Source organism: Microtus oregoni, unplaced genomic scaffold (assembly GCF_018167655.1).
Source record: "Microtus oregoni isolate MIOR12 unplaced genomic scaffold, Mior012 000013F_ref0000133, whole genome shotgun sequence".
In the NCBI taxonomy this organism is placed as follows: domain Eukaryota; kingdom Metazoa; phylum Chordata; class Mammalia; order Rodentia; family Cricetidae; genus Microtus; species Microtus oregoni.
The window spans coordinates 375,077-394,973 of record NW_024543072.1 but is presented as its reverse complement, the minus strand read 5'-3'; the positions used below and the strand labels follow the sequence as shown (position 1 = coordinate 394,973).

At 56.8% G+C, this 19,897-nt stretch overlaps 10 non-coding genes across 10 annotated transcripts; 6 read left to right on the top strand and 4 right to left on the bottom strand.

Moving 5' to 3' along the window:
• Nucleotides 1-3,674: 3,674 nt before the first annotated feature.
• Trnag-gcc lies at nucleotides 3,675-3,745 on the bottom strand. Its single transcript has one exon. It is a non-coding gene; the product is annotated as a tRNA-Gly (tRNA).
• Nucleotides 3,746-4,543: 798 nt separating this feature from the next.
• Trnal-cag lies at nucleotides 4,544-4,626 on the bottom strand. The gene has a single exon. It is a non-coding gene; the product is annotated as a tRNA-Leu (tRNA).
• A 449-nt stretch (nucleotides 4,627-5,075) lies between these two features.
• On the top strand, nucleotides 5,076-5,147 carry Trnad-guc. Its single transcript has one exon. It is a non-coding gene; the product is annotated as a tRNA-Asp (tRNA).
• Nucleotides 5,148-5,837: 690 nt separating this feature from the next.
• Nucleotides 5,838-5,909, top strand: Trnag-ucc. Its single transcript has one exon. It is a non-coding gene; the product is annotated as a tRNA-Gly (tRNA).
• A 432-nt stretch (nucleotides 5,910-6,341) lies between these two features.
• Trnae-cuc lies at nucleotides 6,342-6,413 on the top strand. The gene has a single exon. It is a non-coding gene; the product is annotated as a tRNA-Glu (tRNA).
• Nucleotides 6,414-11,756: 5,343 nt separating this feature from the next.
• Trnag-gcc lies at nucleotides 11,757-11,827 on the bottom strand. Its single transcript has one exon. It is a non-coding gene; the product is annotated as a tRNA-Gly (tRNA).
• An 800-nt stretch (nucleotides 11,828-12,627) lies between these two features.
• On the bottom strand, nucleotides 12,628-12,710 carry Trnal-cag. The gene has a single exon. It is a non-coding gene; the product is annotated as a tRNA-Leu (tRNA).
• Nucleotides 12,711-13,153: 443 nt separating this feature from the next.
• Nucleotides 13,154-13,225, top strand: Trnad-guc. The gene has a single exon. It is a non-coding gene; the product is annotated as a tRNA-Asp (tRNA).
• A 686-nt stretch (nucleotides 13,226-13,911) lies between these two features.
• On the top strand, nucleotides 13,912-13,983 carry Trnag-ucc. Its single transcript has one exon. It is a non-coding gene; the product is annotated as a tRNA-Gly (tRNA).
• A 432-nt stretch (nucleotides 13,984-14,415) lies between these two features.
• On the top strand, nucleotides 14,416-14,487 carry Trnae-cuc. The gene has a single exon. It is a non-coding gene; the product is annotated as a tRNA-Glu (tRNA).
• The last annotated feature ends 5,410 nt before the right edge of the window (nucleotides 14,488-19,897 follow it).

Below are 19,897 nucleotides of genomic sequence, written 5' to 3'. Positions count from 1 at the left end.
TGGGGTGTTGGGGACGCAGCCCCGCCGCTCCTATTACTACAACAGAGTCTTTCAGGGACTTCCCGGCTGCCTCAAACACCTCCATACCCAGGACCCTGTTTTGCCTCCTTTGCCAAGGGACAGTCCTGCAGGGGACCAGGTGCCTTCTTTCCCCTAACCCTTCGCCAACAGCAACTCTTAGAGAGCCCTGAGAGCTTCCTAGTGCCTGACTAGCTGGCAGGGTGTATTCCATGAGGTGAAGGTGGGTACCCTGTCTCAGCTTGTTGCTCAGAGTCCACCCACGCATTTGGCCATCCACAGTGACTTTGGCAATTCAAACCACTTCTCTCTCTCTCTCTCTCTCTCTCTCTGTCTCTCTCTCTCTGTTTCTCTCTCTCCTCTCCCTCTCTCTGTCTCTCCCCTCCTCCTTTGCCTCTATCCTCTAAACCATCCTCTGACTTTCTAATTCTCCCTCTGTCTCTCACTCTCTTTATCTCTCTAGCTTTATCTCACACCTACATAAAAATACCCAGAAGCTATGGGCTTCTGTCACTGCGGTCAAAGTCGATATTTCAAAAGAATGGTTTTTTGTTTGTTTTTTCTTTTTGCTTGTTTGTTTACAAGTTAAGCACTCTTTTGTATGGGCACAATCACAATCAGAGGAAAACAAAACCAGATCCAACACTGTCAGAAGGCCAGTGCTTGACAGCTACCGTCCACCTTGTGGGTTACAGACGGTGTGAACAGTCACCCTCCTCCGGCTCTGCCATTCACAACACGAGGCAGTTTGTCTCCCACTCTGAGGCTGCTGCTCCCCTTGGTAGTTGTCCCACAGTACCGGACTGACATCTCCAAGACACTCACGCAACATTTGCCATTGACTGCCTAGATGTTCAGGGACTCTGAGCCTACCCCTACCCTGTGGAAGTGACAAGCCTCCGTAGCTCCATCAAGACCCACACCTTCCAGTTGCAGTGCAGCTCATGGCACTGCACACGGTGCTGTGCCTTCACTCCTGTCTCCACTCAGGCTCTCAGGGACTCCACCCACCACGCACCTCCAAGCTTCCCATGCTCTCTAAGATTCAACCTCCAACACCCTCAAAGATATCACTAGAGCTGACTCCTCCTACACGGTTTCAAAACGGCTAGCTGCCGTAAGGTTCAGGGTCAGCACCCCTAAAACACGGCCTCTGCATGCTGACCTTCTGGGCGCACCTCCAGGACACTTCGCTTCTGTTATGGTTTTGGTCCCTTGAAGAGACAAGCCACACCCATTCCCCTCCCCATCCGCTGAGGCAGGCTGATTTTCAGCTTCTGGCCTGAGCTCGTTCTCTTTTCCATCTTCCTCTCGGAGAGGCAGCTTTGCTTCTGCCTCTCTCCCCACTTCTCTCTTCCCCCCTTCTCTGTCTCTTCCTCCTCTTCTCTCTCTCTCTCTCTCTCTCTCTCTCTCTCTCTCTCTCTCTCCCTCTCTCTCTCTCTCTCTCTCCCCCTCTCTCTCTGTCCCCCCCTTCACCCTTCCTCCTCCATAACCCCCTCCTCTATCCAAAATGGCCCCAACTACCTTAAAAAAATAGTGATGCTGCTGTCTTCTTCATCACCGGCTTCTCAGCTCCAGCTAAGCACTATCAATGATTGTCCCTGCACAGCCAAGGTTTCACCTCGCTGGGTCCAGCCCCTTGTTCATTAATCACAAGTGACTCCTCAGCCCCAGCTGAAGAAACAGCAGAACCACAGATTCTTGATTCAAACTACAAATGGCCACAATGGAGTCTTTTAGTAACATACACCCTCCCCTCTGAAACGTCCTGAGCCAGACATTTATCTTGTGTCTGCATTGCAAATCTCAACATTCTCTCCCAAGGTACCCCAGAGAAACACAGGAAGCTTGGAGTCTTCAGCTGCTTAGCAGGCCCACAATTAAAAGGAATTCGGCAAACCTCCTGAAGGAAAAAAAAATCTGCTCTGTCAAAACAATACCCCACTCCTGCGAGGAAAAGCCATCTTGGCACAGGGGGACCTTCGATGGAGTTGCACATGATTGTGCCTCTCTGGCCTGCGCGGAGTCGAATTCCCTGAGTTTATGTCTAGTGTGTGTGTGTGTGTGTTTTTCTGGTGGGTGTGGTCGTTTGTGGGTGGGTGTGAGAGATAGTGAAAGACCCCCACAGTATAGACAAACAGCTAAGCAGCAGCAATGCCAGGCTTAAACTTTGGAGCAACGCAAGTAACATTAGAGCAGGGAAGTTCGACTTGAGAACAAGGGCGGAGAAGCCAGGCAAGATATCTGCGGTCAGCCGGTCAGCCATCTGGCCCCAAGCGATAAGGAACCCGCAGCTGGCCTGCTCTAATGAGAACCTCCCGTTTGCTTAAGGAAACAGGATGCCTATAGTCAGCACATGTGCCCAACTTAGAATATCAGTAATTCACAGAAGAGACAACTCCCCCTATGAAAGATCCCAGCTTGGCTGCTGTAACGTCATTTCACAAAGCTTTTGATGAACGACTGTGAGTGCAGAGTAAGGTCAGGGTCCCTGGCTGCAAAACAGGATATTTATATCCATAGATTCGGGCAGGACATCAATTAACAGGATATCTGTTCCCATACATCTGTGCTGGGAGAGGAAAAACCACCTGTGCCCCTTGCCCCATTCCAACTGACCACTAACGATGCATTTGCTTCTGTAATCTGCTTGTGCTGCCCTCTTTCCTATAAAAAGAACTTCCCCCAGTCTGCAGGCGTGCTTTGTCTTTCGAGAGACTAAGTCGCCCCAGGTACCTGTGTACTGAATAAAGCCTCTTGCTGTTTGCATCCGAAGAGTGATCTCGCTGTTCCTTGGGAGGGTCTCCTTAGCCTGAAAGACTGCCCACCACTGGGGTCTTTCAATAGAAAGAGAGAAAGACAGACATACAGAGAGAGAGAGAGAGAGAGAGAGAGAGAGAGAGAGAGACAGAGAGAGACAGAGAGAGAGAGAGATAGGTAGAGAGAGAGAGAAAGATAGAGAGAAAGACATATATATATGTATGTATATACAGAGAGAGAGACGGAGAGAGCGAGATAGACAAAGAGACAGAGAGAGAGAGAAAGAGAGAAAGAGAGAGAGAGAGAGAGAGAGAGAGAGAGAGAGAAAGAGAGAGGCCTCCTGCCTGCTGCTGTCGCCCGGGAGCTCTGAAGCTCTCTGGGCTCTCCAAGAGTTGCTGTTGGCTAAGAAATAGGGGAGAGAAGGCACGTGGTCCCCTGCGGGGCTGTCTCTTGGCAAAGGAGGCAGAACAGGGTCTGGGGCTAGGGAGGTTTTTGAGGTCCCGGCCAAGAGAGGTTCACCAAGTAAGTGTCGATTGTAGGAGAGTCAGAGCCAGGCTGTGCGTGGACGGCACTGTGGAGTGGGAGGCTGGAGGTGTGGGGTGTGAGTGCCGCGGGGTGGAGTTATAAGAAAGGTGGAGGCGCTGTATGGCGGCTGCGACTGTGTGGACGTGGGCGGGGGAGTATGTCAGGAGCTTTGAAGAAGTGGAGGGGTAAGGTAGCTGTAGCAGAGCGATGGTTAGGGCGGGTGATGGCGTCTGAGTTGAGGAGAGAGGACTAGGCTTAGGATGCTGGGCAGGCTGTGGGTGACTGGGTTAGTGGTAGTCCGCTGTGGCTGTGCACCCTGGGCATTGGGGACTGGGGCAGTGCGTGCATGAGGACCAAAAGGGACTGGACTCTGCATGGGCCGGGAATCGAACCCGGGCCTCCCGCGTGGCAGGCGAGAATTCTACCACTGAACCACCCATGCCATGGCCTAGGCTGTCACCTGACTGCTGTCACAGACTGTGCTCCCGGACCAGCTAGCTCTTCTTTTTCCCCCTGACACCTAGATGCCGGGCCTTGGCCCCATGGACCAAGCAGGCGAGCTCGAGGGCCACATGGACAGGAGAGTCCCGGGACCAGAGTGAGGCTCCGCGGCTGAGCCGTGCCTCTCCGCTCTCCGGGACGCCTAGGAGGTCCCACGTCAACCCTGCCTCCCCGTGCTGCCAGCCGAGGAGCTGGCGAGCCAGCGAGATGCGTGCCGGCGGTGCGCGCAGCACGGGTCGGCAGGTGTGCGCTGGCGACGGCCACCTGCGCACAGAAGAAGCCTGGACGAGCAGAGCCCGAGAGGATGGGCGCGGTGGGCTTCTCCCGCAGGGGCTGGAGGAGCAGGAACGAGCGGGAAAGGGGTGGTGAGCGCGAGGGCCGGGCCAAGAAGTGCGGGTGTCGGGTAGGGATGGATGAGGTCCTCTGTTGGCACCTGGACGGCCGGCTGGGCTGGCAGGGTGCTCAGGACCGGCGCCCTCACGGACTCGAGCCTCTCCCCCGCACCTAATGGAGGTGGCAAATTTAGCAAGGCGTCCAGCACGCGCCGCTGCCGCTGCCCTCCCAGTAAGTGTCGGGTGTTGAGAGCAGGGCGCTCCTCCAGGCCCAGGCGTGTGAGAGAAGGTTGCGGGCGTGAGAGGAGTTTGGGCGGCGCCGGAGAGGCGGTGGTAGGAGGCACTCACGGGTCTGGGGGAGTAGAAACGGCGGGGAGGGGGGGGGGGGGGACACAAAAAGGCGAGGTTGTCAGGAGTGGGATTCGAACCCACGCCTCCAGGGGAGACTGCGACCTGAACGCAGCGCCTTAGACCGCTCGGCCATCCTGACGACGGGTGTGGGCGCGCGGCGGACCTGTCGCGTCCGGGCGCCCGGGCTGGTGCGGGTCTGGGTGCTCAAGCTGCGGGCGAGGAGCGGCGTCCACCGGGTCCACGTCGAGATGCTGCTAGGCGCCAAGTCGCTCCCTGTCCCTGTCCCGGTCCCGGTCCCGGTCCCGTTTCCGGTTTGGCTCCCCACACCACCCCAGCCCCGGCGGGATCACCCAGGAACCGGACCAGCGTCTCCCGCGGGCATGGGCGGGACCAGGGGGCTGGGAGGCGATGGTCGGACGTGGCTGCGGGTCCGCGTCCTGGTGGGAGGGGCGTTTGGCTGCGCCGGGGAGACTTTGGGGATGGGTGCGGAGGTCGGCGGTGCTTCGGAGGTGGGGAGGGTGGCGGGCCTTGGAAGCGCGTCGGAGATGGCCGGCCGACTCGGTGGCAGGGCCGTCGTCGTCGTCCTCGTCCTCGTTAGTATAGTGGTGAGTATCCCCGCCTGTCACGCGGGAGACCGGGGTTCGATTCCCCGACGGGGAGACATACCATTCTTTTTAGCCAGACGGGCGGCCCTTGGTCCGTTGGCCATCCTTGCTTGCTTGGCCCCACGCCCCAATGCCAGGACAGTGGTCCTCTGGCCCAAGAGCCGGGCTCGGGACGCTCACTGCCAGGCGGGCCCACATGCCTCCCGGCCGTCGGGTCCCTAGCCTGGCGCCTGGCCAAGGGCTCTACACACACACACACACACACACACACACACACACACACACACACAGACACCGACGAGGCGGCCGGCCGTGTGTCAGAGCCTGCGGCGTGCGACCCTCGGTGCCTGAGCCACCGCTGTGCCAGGCGGCTCTGGGTGGTGACGTGCCCGCTCGGTGCTGTCCCGGCTGCTCCCTGGCTCCTGTGGCCCTCGTTGCGTGAGCTGCCCTGGCCCGGTTGCTGCAGTCAGGAGACGAGAGCGCCGCGCAGCACAGGCGTGTGCGTGCGGGAAGCGCGGGTGGCATGGGACGGTGAGGAACAACGCGTGCTCGGCGGCGGAGGCCCGGTTAGGGTTGGCGTGGGTATCGGTGTCGGTGTCGGTGTCTTCCTTGGTGTCGTCTTCGGCTTTGACTTTGAGGTTGGGGCAGGATGGGAAGACCAGGTAGGCGACCGCGACGTCGTCTCTGTCCGCTGGCTGGTGGCAGTCCCCGGCGTCGTGTGTGTGTGCGGCGTCGTGTCGGTGTGGCGTTGGTGGTATAGTGGTGAGCATAGCTGCCTTCCAAGCAGTTGACCCGGGTTCGATTCCCGGCCAACGCACAGGACCCGCCTTTTGCCAAGGTTCAGGGCGGACAGTGGCCCTGTCCTCCAGCGCCTCTCCGCCTGTCCCGAGACTGCACTGCGCCGAGGCCACACAATGGAAGGAGGTTCTAGACCTTTTGAGAGGGTGGCGAGCCGGAGGAGAAGGGCCAGGGCGAGGCGTCTTACCGGGAAGTGGCGACCGGCTTGCCGGAGAAGCGACAGAGGGCAGCGGGCAGCGGGCAGGGCAGGGAGGGCACGGGCAGGGCTAGGGGTGGGCACGGGCAGGGGCCGATCGATCGCATGGGCGCCCAATGCCAGCCGCGTATTGCCGGGCGGGCGGGCGGGCGGGCGACTGGGCGGCTGGGGCGAGCGGCTGGCTGTCAGATTGGCAGACTGGCTGAGAGTCTGGCTGCCCGCGAGAGGCGCGCACCGTCGGAGTCTGGCCGTCGCTCCCTGGTGGTCTAGTGGTTAGGATTCGGCGCTCTCACCGCCGCGGCCCGGGTTCGATTCCCGGTCAGGGAAGCTTCTCTTCTTCCTCTCTGCAACTCGCCCACTTCTTGACACCTGTCTGGCCCTCCCCTGCAATGGGGGCCCCACTTTCACCTTTCTTGCATTTTGGCCAAAGGCGTCGCCGCGACAACCTGCTGGCATCTTTGCCTCCGGACACCTTGCCACCTCACCCCCATCTTGACACCTGTTCTGCCCTGCCCTGCACTCGGTGGGGGCCACTACCTCCACATCACCTCTCTTACCTTTTGCCCAACAGCGTTGCCGCCAGACCCTGCTGCTCCGCTCCACTAGTACGTACCTACACCCTCACTCGAAAACCAACAGCCTGCAGCCTCACCGGCGCTCCCTACCCGCACACTCACCACCCTTTTCCTTGATTCCCACTCACGCCCACCATCTTTTCCTGCACACACCAAATCCTCAGGGCCTGTCCAGCGAAGCCCCGTTGCGGCCCGACACACCCTGCCTACACACCGCCACTATCACACCGACGACACACAAACACCGGACACGCAGCGCTCCCTCGCAAGCTTCCGACCCACTCATGGAGCCCACTGAGTCTCCACCTCACTCTATCGCCTGCTCTTAGGTCTCCAAGAAACAGTCTTGCTTGCCCTACCTGCCACACCTGCATGCATCACACGCTCCCTGGAACCTTTCCTCTGCTCTTCACAACTGAGCGCCGACTTCAAGCAAATGCAGTGATTCGTTCCAGTCTACAGTGTGTGTGTGTGTGTTTGTGCAAATATGTCTGTCTCTCTGTTTTTCTGTCTATTTCTGTCCTTCTCTGTGTGTATGTGTGTGAGCCTAGGCATGTATATACGTATGTATGTATGTATGTATGTATGTATGCATGCGTATCTTGCAAAACTCCAGGGTCTCTAAGTGATCGTTTATGGTGGCAGTGTTGGTATGGGATCGGGAGGAGAGCGCGTGTCCGTCCGTGGGTGGGGGTGCTCTGTGGGGTGGTGTTGATTCCGTGCTGATAGCAGGCAGGGTGAATGCGGAAAGCACCTGGTGTGGTTCCTAAGCTTCCGCAACGCCGCAGGGCAGACAGTGCTCGACCCAAGGCGCGATTTCCTCGAAAGCCCCCAGAGCGGCTTGGGGGAGCTGAGGCCAAGCCTGGCTGTTTTAAGGCCGCTGTTTCTGCAGCTCCTTGTGTGCGCGGGCAAGCGGTGCAGGTGCCTGTGTGAGTCGGCAAATTGGAGCGGAACCTCTTCCCACCTAGGTTTTGGGTCCGTTGCCGGGTGGGTCCCCTCGGTCGTGACCCTGTCAACAGGTCCGGGGCACGAAGACAGATGGTGGTGTGCTTACCGCTGGGTTCAGCTCCACCTCGATGCGAGGCATAGTCTGTGCCCACCCGTGTGTGTGTGGGGGGGGGGGGGGGGGAGGAGCAGACACGCCATTTTCCCACCCGACCTCAACCCAGTCCGGCCCGGAAACCTTCCCAATAGAGGACACGGAGAGACACCCGTGTCGAGCTGGATCTGGGAAGGGTCTGTCCAGCAAGCTGCCGGGCCAGTTGTGTGGCTCCCATGAGACGGTCATGGGAAAAAAGACAACGGAGAAGCCTACGCTGGCAGGTGTCCGAATGGGGCCGTCGCATGCCAAAGGCAAGGATCCACGCTTGCCTCTGTGCTCCCTGGTTTCTCCTGAGCTCGGCCCTTCTGGCTGGAAAGAGGGACTCTGCTTGGAGAAAAGGTCTCTCTAGCACGTGCTTGCGATGAACGATCGAATGATTGCTGCGGAACAGACAGCAGACAGGCGGTAGGGATGGTGGTTGGGGTGCGGGGGCAGAGCCGGGTGGTTGTGGCCAGGGGCGTGCCATCCTTGGGCACGTGGTCCTGAGGTGTAGGGCAGCAGGCTGAGCACCTCCCCCACGGACAGCTACCTACCGCATCAGGTCCTGCCTCTGCTTTCCTACATACCGGGGCTGCCCTCTGTGAGGGACTTAGGAGCCCAAGAAACCAACACTTCTCCGCCCAAGCTGCTTTTGGTCATGGTGTTTGATGGCAACAATCCCAAGCCTGACTCAGACTGAAATCGGTACCAGGAGTGGGGTATTGCTGGGACAGAGCCGATCCCGTGCTTTCGGGGATTAAAAGGAGCTCTTGGGGATGAACAAGAAAGGAATGGTTATGGTTCCAAAAACGCCGGCTTCTGTGCCGCGTTGGAGCAGGGTCAACCGTGCTGCTTGTTTCTGGAGAACTTGACAAAACCCTGCACTCATCTGGGAAGAGAGACTCTCAGTTGAGCAGATGCCTCCATGAGATGATGAGTGGTCTTTTTTTTCTTTTTTAAAATTGATATTCAGTGAGCTCTACATTTTTCTCTGCTCTCCTCCCTGCCTCTCCCTTCCCCCCTCCAACCTTCCCCCAAGTTCCCCAGGGTCCCAATTTACCCAGGAGATCTTGTCTTTTTTTACTTCCTACTTCCCATATAGATTAGATCTGTGTTAGTCTCTCTTAGTGTCCTCATTGTTGTCTAAGGTCTCTGGGATTGTGGTTTGTAGGCTGGCTTTCTTGGGTTTATGTTTAAAAACCACCTATGAGTGAATACATGTGATAATCGTCTTTCTGTGTCTGGGTTACCTCACTCTAAATAACGTTTTCTAGCTCCATCCATTTTCCTGCAAAATTCAAGCTGTCGGGTTTTTTTTCCCCCTTTCTGCTGTGTAGTACTCCATTGTGTAAATGTACCACATTTTCCTTACCCATTTTTTGGCCGAGGGGCATTTAGGTTGTGTCCAGGTTCTGGCTATGACAAACAAAGCTGCTATGAACATAGTTGAGCACATGTCCTTGTGGCACGATTGAGCATCTTCTGGACATATACCCCAAAGTGGTATTGCTGGGTCTTGTGGAAGGTTGTTTCCTAATTTTCTAGGAAATCGCCACAGTGACATCCAAAGTGTTGTAGCCACCAGCTTTCATTCCCACCAGCAATGCACAAGTGTTCTCTTTTCCCCACAACCTCTCCAGCATAAGTTGTCATCAGTGTTTTTGATCTTAGCCATTCTTTCAGTGTAAGATGGAAACTCAGAGTTGTTTTGATTTGCGTTTGTCTGCTGACTAAGGATGTGGAGCATTTCCTTAAGTGTCTTTCAGCCATTTTAGATTCCTCTGTTGAGAGTTCTCTGTTTATGTCTTTACGCCATATTTTTTATTGGATTATGTGTTGTTTTGGTGTCCAATTTCTTGAGTCCTTTGTATATTTTGGAGGTCAGACCTCTGTCTGATGTGGGGTTAGTGAAGATCTTTTCCCATTCTGTAGGCTGTCATTTTGTCTTGTTGATCGCGTCCCTTGCTTTACAGAAGGTTTTCAGTTTCAGGAGGTCCCATTTATTAATTGTTTCTCTCAGGGTCTGTGCGGCTGGGCTTCTATTTAGGAAGTGGTTCCCTGTGTTAGGTTTCTCTAAGTCACACATTTGATCAGAATATCACGTGATCCTGGTCCTTACTCAGAAATAAATGTGCAGGAAACACAGCAGATGGTCGAAGGACCTGTTGGCAGAGATCAAGCTGTCTCTGCTCCTATTTATTTCCAACGTCCCCTCAACACAAAGACCCCATACCTCAACACCACCAGGACCACCACCACCACCAGCAGCAGCAGCAACACCCAGGTTAAAAACCCCATCTCCAAGCCACCACATAGTGTCTCTCTTGGTCTTACTCGGCTACCTTGTTTGAGCTGTGACGGCCAACAAGAGTCAACTGAATAACCCCACTTAGTTCTGTTCCTGGGTTCTCTTTTGAAAAAAGAAAAAAGCTGCCGTGTTCACGACCACTCCCACTCGCCTTTGTTCAGGCTGGTCAAGGACTGACAGGTGGCAGAGGGCAGTCCGTCTCCTGTGGTGAGACAGGCCCTTTCTCTGCCGGTGGGCGGTGGTTGGGTCTGGTGACAGGTGAGTGAACGTTTTCCTTTGTGGTACCCTCCGCAGTCGAGCACAAAGAGGATTAGGACCGCAGGAAGGGACACCCGGTCCAAGGCTTGGGAGGCCGGAGAAGGTGAGCAACACTGAGTCTGTGGACACCCTGAGCTCGCTGGAGCAGGCTTTGAGCCTTGTCGGTCAATTGGGCCCGGATAGGGAAGCTCCCTGGCCAGACGACTTGCCAATGAGCAGCCTGCACGAGCCTAGGTCTCAGAATGCCAGGGGTCAGTGCGGGACCTGCGAGGAAGAGCCATCTTGGCACAGGGGGACCTTCGATGGAGTTGCGCATGATTGTGCCTCTCTGGCCTGCGCGGAGTCGACTTCCCTGAGTTTCTGTCTAGTGTGCGTGTGTGTTTCTGGTGGGTGTGGTTGTTTTTGTGTGGGTGTGAGAGATAGAGAGAGAGAAAGACAAACAAACAGAGAGAGACAGAGGGAGAGAGAGAGAGAGAGATAGGTAGAGAGAGAAAGATATATCTATATATACATGTATATACAGGGAGAGAGAGACAGAGAGAGAGAGAAAGAGAGAGAGAGAAAACGAGAGAGAGATAGAGAGAAAGAGAGAGATAGGTAGAGAGAGAAAGAGAGACAGATAGAGAGAAATATATATATGTATATACAGAGAGAGAGAGACAGAGAGAGAGACAGAGAGAGCGAGATAGACAAAGAGACAGAGAGAAAGAGAGGGAGAGGGAGAGAGGGAGAGAGAGAGAGAAAGAGAGAGATAGGTAGAGAGAAAGAGAGACAGATAGAGAGAAATATATATGTATATACAGAGAGTGAGACAGAGAGAGACAGAGGGAGCGAGATAGACAAAGAGACAGAGAGAAAGAGAGGGAGAGAGAGAGAAAGAGAGAGAGAGAGAGGCCTCCTGCCTGCTGCTGTCGCCCGGGAGCTCTGAAGCTCTCTGGGCTCTCCAAGAGTTGCTGTTGGCTAAGAAATAGGGGAGAGAAGGCACGTGGTCCCCTGCGGGGCTGTTTCTTGGCAAAGGAGAAAGAACAGGGTCTGGGGCTAGGGAGGTTTTTGAGGTCCCGGCCAAGAGAGGTTCACCAAGTAAGTGTCGATTGTGGGAGAGCCAGGCTGTGCGTGGACGGCACTGTGGAGTGGGAGGCTGGAGGTGTGGGGTGTGAGTGCCGCGGGGTGGAGTTATAAGAAAGGTGGAGGCGCTGTATGGCGGCTGCGACTGTGTGGACGTGGGCGGGGGAGTATGTCAGGAGCTTTGAAGAAGTGGAGTGGTAAGGTAGCTGTAGCAGAGCGATGGTTAGGGCGGGTGATGGCGTCTGAGTTGAGGAGAGAGGACTAGGCTTAGGATGCTGGGCAGGCTGTGGGTGACTGGGTTAGTGGTAGTCCGCTGTGGCTGTGCACCCTGGGCATTGGGGACTGGGGCAGTGCGTGCATGAGGACCAAAAGGGACTGGACTCTGCATGGGCCGGGAATCGAACCCGGGCCTCCCGCGTGGCAGGCGAGAATTCTACCACTGAACCACCCATGCCATGGCCTAGGCTGTCACCTGACTGCTGTCACAGACTGTGCTCCCGGACCAGCTAGCTCTTCTTTTTCCCCCTGACACCTAGATGCCGGGCCTTGGCCCCATGGACCAAGCAGGCGAGCTCGAGGGCCACATGGACAGGAGAGTCCCGGGACCAGAGTGAGGCTCCGCGGCTGAGCCGTGCCTCTCCGCTCTCCGGGACGCCTAGGAGGTCCCACGTCAACCCTGCCTCCCCGTGCTGCCAGCCGAGGAGCTGGCGAGCCAGCGAGATGCGTGCCGGCGGTGCGCGCAGCACGGGTCGGCAGGTGTGCGCTGGCGACGGCCACCTGCGCACAGAAGAAGCCTGGACGAGCAGAGCCCGAGAGGATGGGCGCGGTGGGCTTCTCCCGCAGGGGCTGGAGGAGCAGGAACGAGCGGGAAAGGGGTGGTGAGCGCGAGGGCCGGGCCAAGAAGTGCGGGTGTCGGGTAGGGATGGATGAGGTCCTCTGTTGGCACCTGGACGGCCGGCTGGGCTGGCAGGGTGCTCAGGACCGGCGCCCTCACGGACTCGAGCCTCTCCCCCGCACCTAATGGAGGTGGCAAATTTAGCAAGGCGTCCAGCACGCGCCGCTGCCGCTGCCCTCCCAGTAAGTGTCGGGTGTTGAGAGCAGGGCGCTCCTCCAGGCCCAGGCGTGTGAGAGAAGGTTGCGGGCGTGAGAGGAGTTTGGGCGGCGCCGGAGAGGCGGTGGTAGGAGGCACTCACGGGTCTGGGGGAGTAGAAACGGCGGGGAGGGGGGGGGGGGGGAGACACAAAAAGGCGAGGTTGTCAGGAGTGGGATTCGAACCCACGCCTCCAGGGGAGACTGCGACCTGAACGCAGCGCCTTAGACCGCTCGGCCATCCTGACGACGGGTGTGGGCGCGCGGCGGACCTGTCGCGTCCGGGCGCCCGGGCTGGTGCGGGTCTGGGTGCTCAAGCTGCGGGCGAGGAGCGGCGTCCACCGGATCCACGTCGAGATGCTGCTAGGCGCCAAGTCGCTCCCTGTCCCTGTCCCGGTCCCGGTCCCGGTCCCGTTTCCGGTTTGGCTCCCCACACCACCCCAGCCCCGGCGGGATCACCCAGGAACCGGACCAGCGTCTCCCGCGGGCATGGGCGGGACCAGGGGGCTGGGAGGCGATGGTCGGACGTGGCTGCGGGTCCGCGTCCTGGTGGGAGGGGCGTTTGGCTGCGCCGGGGAGACTTTGGGGATGGGTGCGGAGGTCGGCGGTGCTTCGGAGGTGGGGAGGGTGGCGGGCCTTGGAAGCGCGTCGGAGATGGCCGGCCGACTCGGTGGCAGGGCCGTCGTCGTCGTCCTCGTTAGTATAGTGGTGAGTATCCCCGCCTGTCACGCGGGAGACCGGGGTTCGATTCCCCGACGGGGAGACATACCATTCTTTTTAGCCAGACGGGCGGCCCTTGGTCCATTGGCCATCCTTGCTTGCTTGGCCCCACGCCCCAATGCCAGGACAGTGGTCCTCTGGCCCAAGAGCCGGGCTCGGGACGCTCACTGCCAGGCGGGCCCACATGCCTCCCGGCCGTCGGGTCCCTAGCCTGGCGCCTGGCCAAGGGCTCTACACACACACACACACACACACACACACACACACACACACAGACACCGACGAGGCGGCCGGCCGTGTGTCAGAGCCTGCGGCGTGCGACCCTCGGTGCCTGAGCCACCGCTGTGCCAGGCGGCTCTGGGTGGTGACGTGCCCGCTCGGTGCTGTCCCGGCTGCTCCCTGGCTCCTGTGGCCCTCGTTGCGTGAGCTGCCCTGGCCCGGTTGCTGCAGTCAGGAGACGAGAGCGCCGCGCAGCACAGGCGTGTGCGTGCGGGAAGCGCGGGTGGCATGGGACGGTGAGGAACAACGCGTGCTCGGCGGCGGAGGCCCGGTTAGGGTTGGCGTGGGTATCGGTGTCGGTGTCGGTGTCTTCGTTGGTGTCGTCTTCGGCTTTGACTTTGAGGTTGGGGCAGGATGGGAAGACCAGGTAGGCGACCGCGACGTCGTCTCTGTCCGCTGGCTGGTGGCAGTCCCCGGCGTCGTGTGTGTGTGCGGCGTCTTGTCGGTGTGGCGTTGGTGGTATAGTGGTGAGCATAGCTGCCTTCCAAGCAGTTGACCCGGGTTCGATTCCCGGCCAACGCACAGGACCCGCCTTTTGCCAAGGTTCAGGGCGGACAGTGGCCCTGTCCTCCAGCGCCTCTCCGCCTGTCCCGAGACTGCACTGCGCCGAGGCCACACAATGGAAGGAGGTTCTAGACCTTTTGAGAGGGTGGCGAGCCGGAGGAGAAGGGCCAGGGCGAGGCGTCTTACCGGGAAGTGGCGACCGGCTTGCCGGAGAAGCGACAGAGGGCAGCGGGCAGCGGGCAGGGCAGGGAGGGCACGGGCAGGGCTAGGGGTGGGCACGGGCAGGGGCCGATCGATCGCATGGGCGCCCAATGCCAGCCGCGTATTGCCGGGCGGGCGGGCGGGCGGGCGACTGGGCGGCTGGGGCGAGCGGCTGGCTGTCAGATTGGCAGACTGGCTGAGAGTCTGGCTGCCCGCGAGAGGCGCGCACCGTCGGAGTCTGGCCGTCGCTCCCTGGTGGTCTAGTGGTTAGGATTCGGCGCTCTCACCGCCGCGGCCCGGGTTCGATTCCCGGTCAGGGAAGCTTCTCTTCTTCCTCTCTGCAACTCGCCCACTTCTTGACACCTGTCTGGCCCTCCCCTGCAATGGGGGCCCCACTTTCACCTTTCTTGCATTTTGGCCAAAGGCGTCGCCGCGACAACCTGCTGGCATCTTTGCCTCCGGACACCTTGCCACCTCACCCCCATCTTGACACCTGTTCTGCCCTGCCCTGCACTCGGTGGGGGCCACTACCTCCACATCACCTCTCTTACCTTTTGCCCAACAGCGTTGCCGCCAGACCCTGCTGCTCCGCTCCACTAGTACGTACCTACACCCTCACTCGAAAACCAACAGCCTGCAGCCTCACCGGCGCTCCCTACCCGCACACTCACCACCCTTTTCCTTGATTCCCACTCACGCCCACCATCTTTTCCTGCACACACCAAATCCTCAGGGCCTGTCCAGCGAAGCCCCGTTGCGGCCCGACACACCCTGCCTACACACCGCCACTATCACACCGACGACACACAAACACCGGACACGCAGCGCTCCCTCGCAAGCTTCCGACCCACTCATGGAGCCCACTGAGTCTCCACCTCACTCTATCGCCTGCTCTTAGGTCTCCAAGAAACAGTCTTGCTTGCCCTACCTGCCACACCTGCATGCATCACACGCTCCCTGGAACCTTTCCTCTGCTCTTCACAACTGAGCGCCGACTTCAAGCAAATGCAGTGATTCGTTCCAGTCTACAGTGTGTGTGTGTGTGTGTTTGTGCAAATATGTCTGTCTCTCTGTTTTTCTGTCTATTTCTGTCCTTCTCTGTGTGTATGTGTGTGAGCCTAGGCATGTATATACGTATGTATGTATGCATGTATGTATTTATGTATGCATGCATGCGTATCTTGCAAAACTCCAGGGTCTCTAAGTGATCGTTTATGGTGGCAGTGTTGGTATGGGATCGGGAGGAGAGCGCGTGTCCGTCCGTGGGTGGGGGTGCTCTGTGGGGTGGTGTTGATTCCGTGCTGATAGCAGGCAGGGTGAATGCGGAAAGCACCTGGTGTGGTTCCTAAGCTTCCGCAACGCCGCAGGGCAGACAGTGCTCGACCCAAGGCGCGATTTCCTCGAAAGCCCCCAGAGCGGCTTGGGGGAGCTGAGGCCAAGCCTGGCTGTTTTAAGGCCGCTGTTTCTGCAGCTCCTTGTGTGCGCGGGCAAGCGGTGCAGGTGCCTGTGTGAGTCGGCAAATTGGAGCGGAACCTCTTCCCACCTAGGTTTTGGGTCCGCTGCCGGGTGGGTCCCCTCGGTCGTGACCCTGTCAACAGGTCCGGGGCACGAAGACAGATGGTGGTGTGCTTACCGCTGGGTTCAGCTCCACCTCGATGCGAGGCATAGTCTGTGCCCACCCGTGTGTGTGTGGGGGGGGGGGAGGAGCAGACACGCCATTTTCCCACCCGACCTCAACCCAGTCCGGCCCGGAAACCTTCCCAATAGAGGACACGGAGAGACACCCGTGTCGAGCTGGATCTGGGAAGGGTCTGTCCAGCAAGCTGCCGGGCCAGTTGTGTGGCTCCCATGAGACGGTCATGGGAAAAAAGACAACGGAGAAGCCTACGCTGGCAGGTGTCCGAATGGGGCCGTCGCATGCCAAAGGCAAGGATCCACGCTTGCCTCTGTGCTCCCTGGTTTCTCCTGAGCTCGGCCCTTCTGGCTGGAAAGAGGGACTCTGCTTGGAGAAAAGGTCTCTCTAGCACGTGCTTGCGATGAACGATCGAATGATTGCTGCGGGACAGACAGCAGACAGGCGGTAGGGATGGTGGTTGGGGTGCGGGGGCAGAGCCGGGTGGTTGTGGCCAGGGGCGTGCCATCCTTGGGCACGTGGTCCTGAGGTGTAGGGCAGCAGGCTGAGCACCTCCCCCACGGACAGCTACCTACCGCATCAGGTCCTGCCTCTGCTTTCCTACATACCGGGGCTGCCCTCTGTGAGGGACTTAGGAGCCCAAGAAACCAACACTTCTCCGCCCAAGCTGCTTTTGGTCATGGTGTTTGATGGCAACAATCCCAAGCCTGACTCAGACTGAAATCGGTACCAGGAGTGGGGTATTGCTGGGACAGAGCCGATCCCGTGCTTTCGGGGATTAAAAGGAGCTCTTGGGGATGAACAAGAAAGGAATGGTTATGGTTCCAAAAACGCCGGCTTCTGTGCCGCGTTGGAGCAGGGTCAACCGTGCTGCTTGTTTCTGGAGAACTTGACAAAACCCTGCACTCATCTGGGAAGAGAGACTCTCAGTTGAGCAGATGCCTCCATGAGATGATGAGTGGTCTTTTTTTTCTTTTTTAAAATTGATATTCAGTGAGCTCTACATTTTTCTCTGCTCTCCTCCCTGCCTCTCCCTTCCCCCCTCCAACCTTCCCCCAAGTTCCCCAGGGTCCCAATTTACCCAGGAGATCTTGTCTTTTTTTACTTCCTACTTCCCATATAGATTAGATCTGTGTTAGTCTCTCTTAGTGTCCTCATTGTTGTCTAAGGTCTCTGGGATTGTGGTTTGTAGGCTGGCTTTCTTGGGTTTATGTTTAAAAACCACCTATGAGTGAATACATGTGATAATCGTCTTTCTGTGTCTGGGTTACCTCACTCTAAATAACGTTTTCTAGCTCCATCCATTTTCCTGCAAAATTCAAGCTGTCGGGTTTTTTTTTTCCCTTTCTGCTGTGTAGTACTCCATTGTGTAAATGTACCACATTTTCCTTACCCATTTTTTGGTCGAGGGGCATTTAGGTTGTGTCCAGGTTCTGGCTGTGACAAACAAAGCTGCTATGAACATAGTTGAGCACATGACCTCGTGGCACGATTGAGCATCTTCTGGACATATACCCCAAAGTGGTATTACTGGGTCTTGTGGAAGGTTGTTTCCTAATTTTCTAGGAAATCGCCACAGTGACATCCAAAGTGTTGTAGCCACCAGCTTTCATTCCCACCAGCAATGCACAAGTGTTCTCTTTTCCCCACAACCTCTCCAGCATAAGTTGTCATCAGTGTTTTTGATCTTAGCCATTCTTTCAGTGTAAGATGGAAACTCAGAGTTGTTTTGATTTGCGTTTGTCTGCTGACTAAGGATGTGGAGCATTTCCTTAAGTGTCTTTCAGCCATTTTAGATTCCTCTGTTGAGAGTTCTCTGTTTATGTCTTTACGCCATATTTTTTATTGGATTATGTGTTGTTTTGGTGTCCAATTTCTTGAGTCCTTTGTATATTTTGGAGGTCAGACCTCTGTCTGATGTGGGGTTAGTGAAGATCTTTTCCCATTCTGTAGGCTGTCATTTTGTCTTGTTGATCGCGTCCCTTGCTTTACAGAAGGTTTTCAGTTTCAGGAGGTCCCATTTATTAATTGTTTCTCTCAGGGTCTGTGCGGCTGGGCTTCTATTTAGGAAGTGGTTCCCTGTGCCAATGCGTTCAAGTGTACTTCCCACTTTCTCTTCTATAAGGTTCAGTGTGGCCGGCTTCATGTTGAGGTCTTTGATCGATTTGGACTTGAGTTTTGTGCATGGTGATAGATAGCGGTCTATCTTCATTTTTGTACATGTTGATATCCAGTTATGCCAGCACCATTTGTTAAATATGCTTTCTTTTTCCATTTGATATATTTTGCTTGCTTGTCAAAAGATGATGGGTCTTTAGTCGAACATGTAGGGTATTGTCTTGATGCACAAGTGGTGTGGGAGGGCACACGAAGGGAAGGAGGTGGGTGGTTGTCTCGCGCCGGATAAGAGAGCCAGTAAGCAGCCCTCATGCTAGTCCTCTGCTCCAATTCCTGCCTCTAGGTCTCTCAGCCCACCCTGCTTATAAGCCCCAAACCCCAAACCTCAAACCCTTGTCCCCTAACGCCCATGAACCCAGCCCCACCTTCCCCACCCATCCCCACTTCCGTAAGTGTGGCATTAAGGACCCCTAGGAAGAAATAAAACCGTCTCACCTCAAGGTTTCTCTAAGTCACACATTTGATCAGAATATGACGTGATCCTGGTCCTTACTCAGAAATAAATGTGCAGGAAACCCAGCAGATGGTCCTAGGACCTGCTAACGGAGATCAGGCTGTCTCTGCTCCTATCCATTTCCAACGCCCCCTTAACCCAACGCCTCCATACCTCAAAACCACAAGCACCAGCAGCAGCAGCAGCAGCCAGGGTAAAAACCCCATCTCCAAGCCACCACGTTGGGTCTCTCTTGCTCTTGTTCGGCTACCTTGTTTGAGCTGTGACTGCCAACAAGAGTAAACTGAAGAGCCCCACTTGGTTCTGTTCCTGGGTTCTCTTTAGACAAAAACAAAAACAAAAAATCCCACAAACACACACACACAAAACCAACCTGCTTTGTTCACGACCACTCCCACTAGCCTTTGTTCAGGCTGGTCAAGGACTGACAGGTGGCAGAGGGCAGTCCGTCTCCTGTGGTGAGACAGGCCCTTTCTCTGCAGGTGGGCGGTGGTTGGGTCTGGTGACAGGTGAGTGAACGTTTTCCTTTGTGGTACCCACCGCAGTCGAGCACAAAGAGGATTAGGACTGCAGGAAGGGACACCCGGTCCAAGGCTTGGGAGGCCGGAGAAGGTGAGCAACACTGAGTCTGTGGACACCCTGAGCTCGCTGGAGCAGGCTTTGAGCCTTGTCGGTCAATTGGGCCCGGATAGGGAAGCTCCCTGGCCAGACAACTTGCCAATGAGCAGCCTGCACGAGCCTAGGTCTCAGAATGCCAGGGGTCAGTGCGGAACCTGCGAGGAAGAGCCATCTTGGCACAGGGGGACCTTCGATGGAGTTGCGCATGATTGTGCCTCTCTGGCCTGCGCGGAGTCGACTTCCCTGAGTTTCTGTCTAGTGTGCGTGTGTGTTTCTGGTGGGTGTGGGTGTTTTTGTGTGGGTGTGAGAGATAGAGAGAGAGAAAGAGAGAGAGAGAGAGAAAGTTAGAAAGATAGGTAGAGAGAGAGAGATTGGTAGAGAGAGAAAGAGAGACAGATAGAGAGAAATATATATGTATATACAGAGAGTGAGACAGAGAGAGACAGAGGGAGCGAGATAGACAAAGAGACAGAGAGAAAGAGAGGGAGAGAGAGAGAGAGAGAGAGAGAGAGAGAGAGAGAGAGGCCTCCTGCCTGCTGCTGTCGCCCGGGAGCTCTGAAGCTCTCTGGGCTCTCCAAGAGTTGCTGTTGGCTAAGAAATAGGGGAGAGAAGGCACGTGGTCCCCTGCGGGGCTGTTTCTTGGCAAAGGAGAAAGAACAGGGTCTGGGGCTAGGGAGGTTTTTGAGGTCCCGGCCAAGAGAGGTTCACCAAGTAAGTGTCGATTGTGGGAGAGCCAGGCTGTGCGTGGACGGCACTGTGGAGTGGGAGGCTGGAGGTGTGGGGTGTGAGTGCCGCGGGGTGGAGTTATAAGAAAGGTGGAGGCGCTGTATGGCGGCTGCGACTGTGTG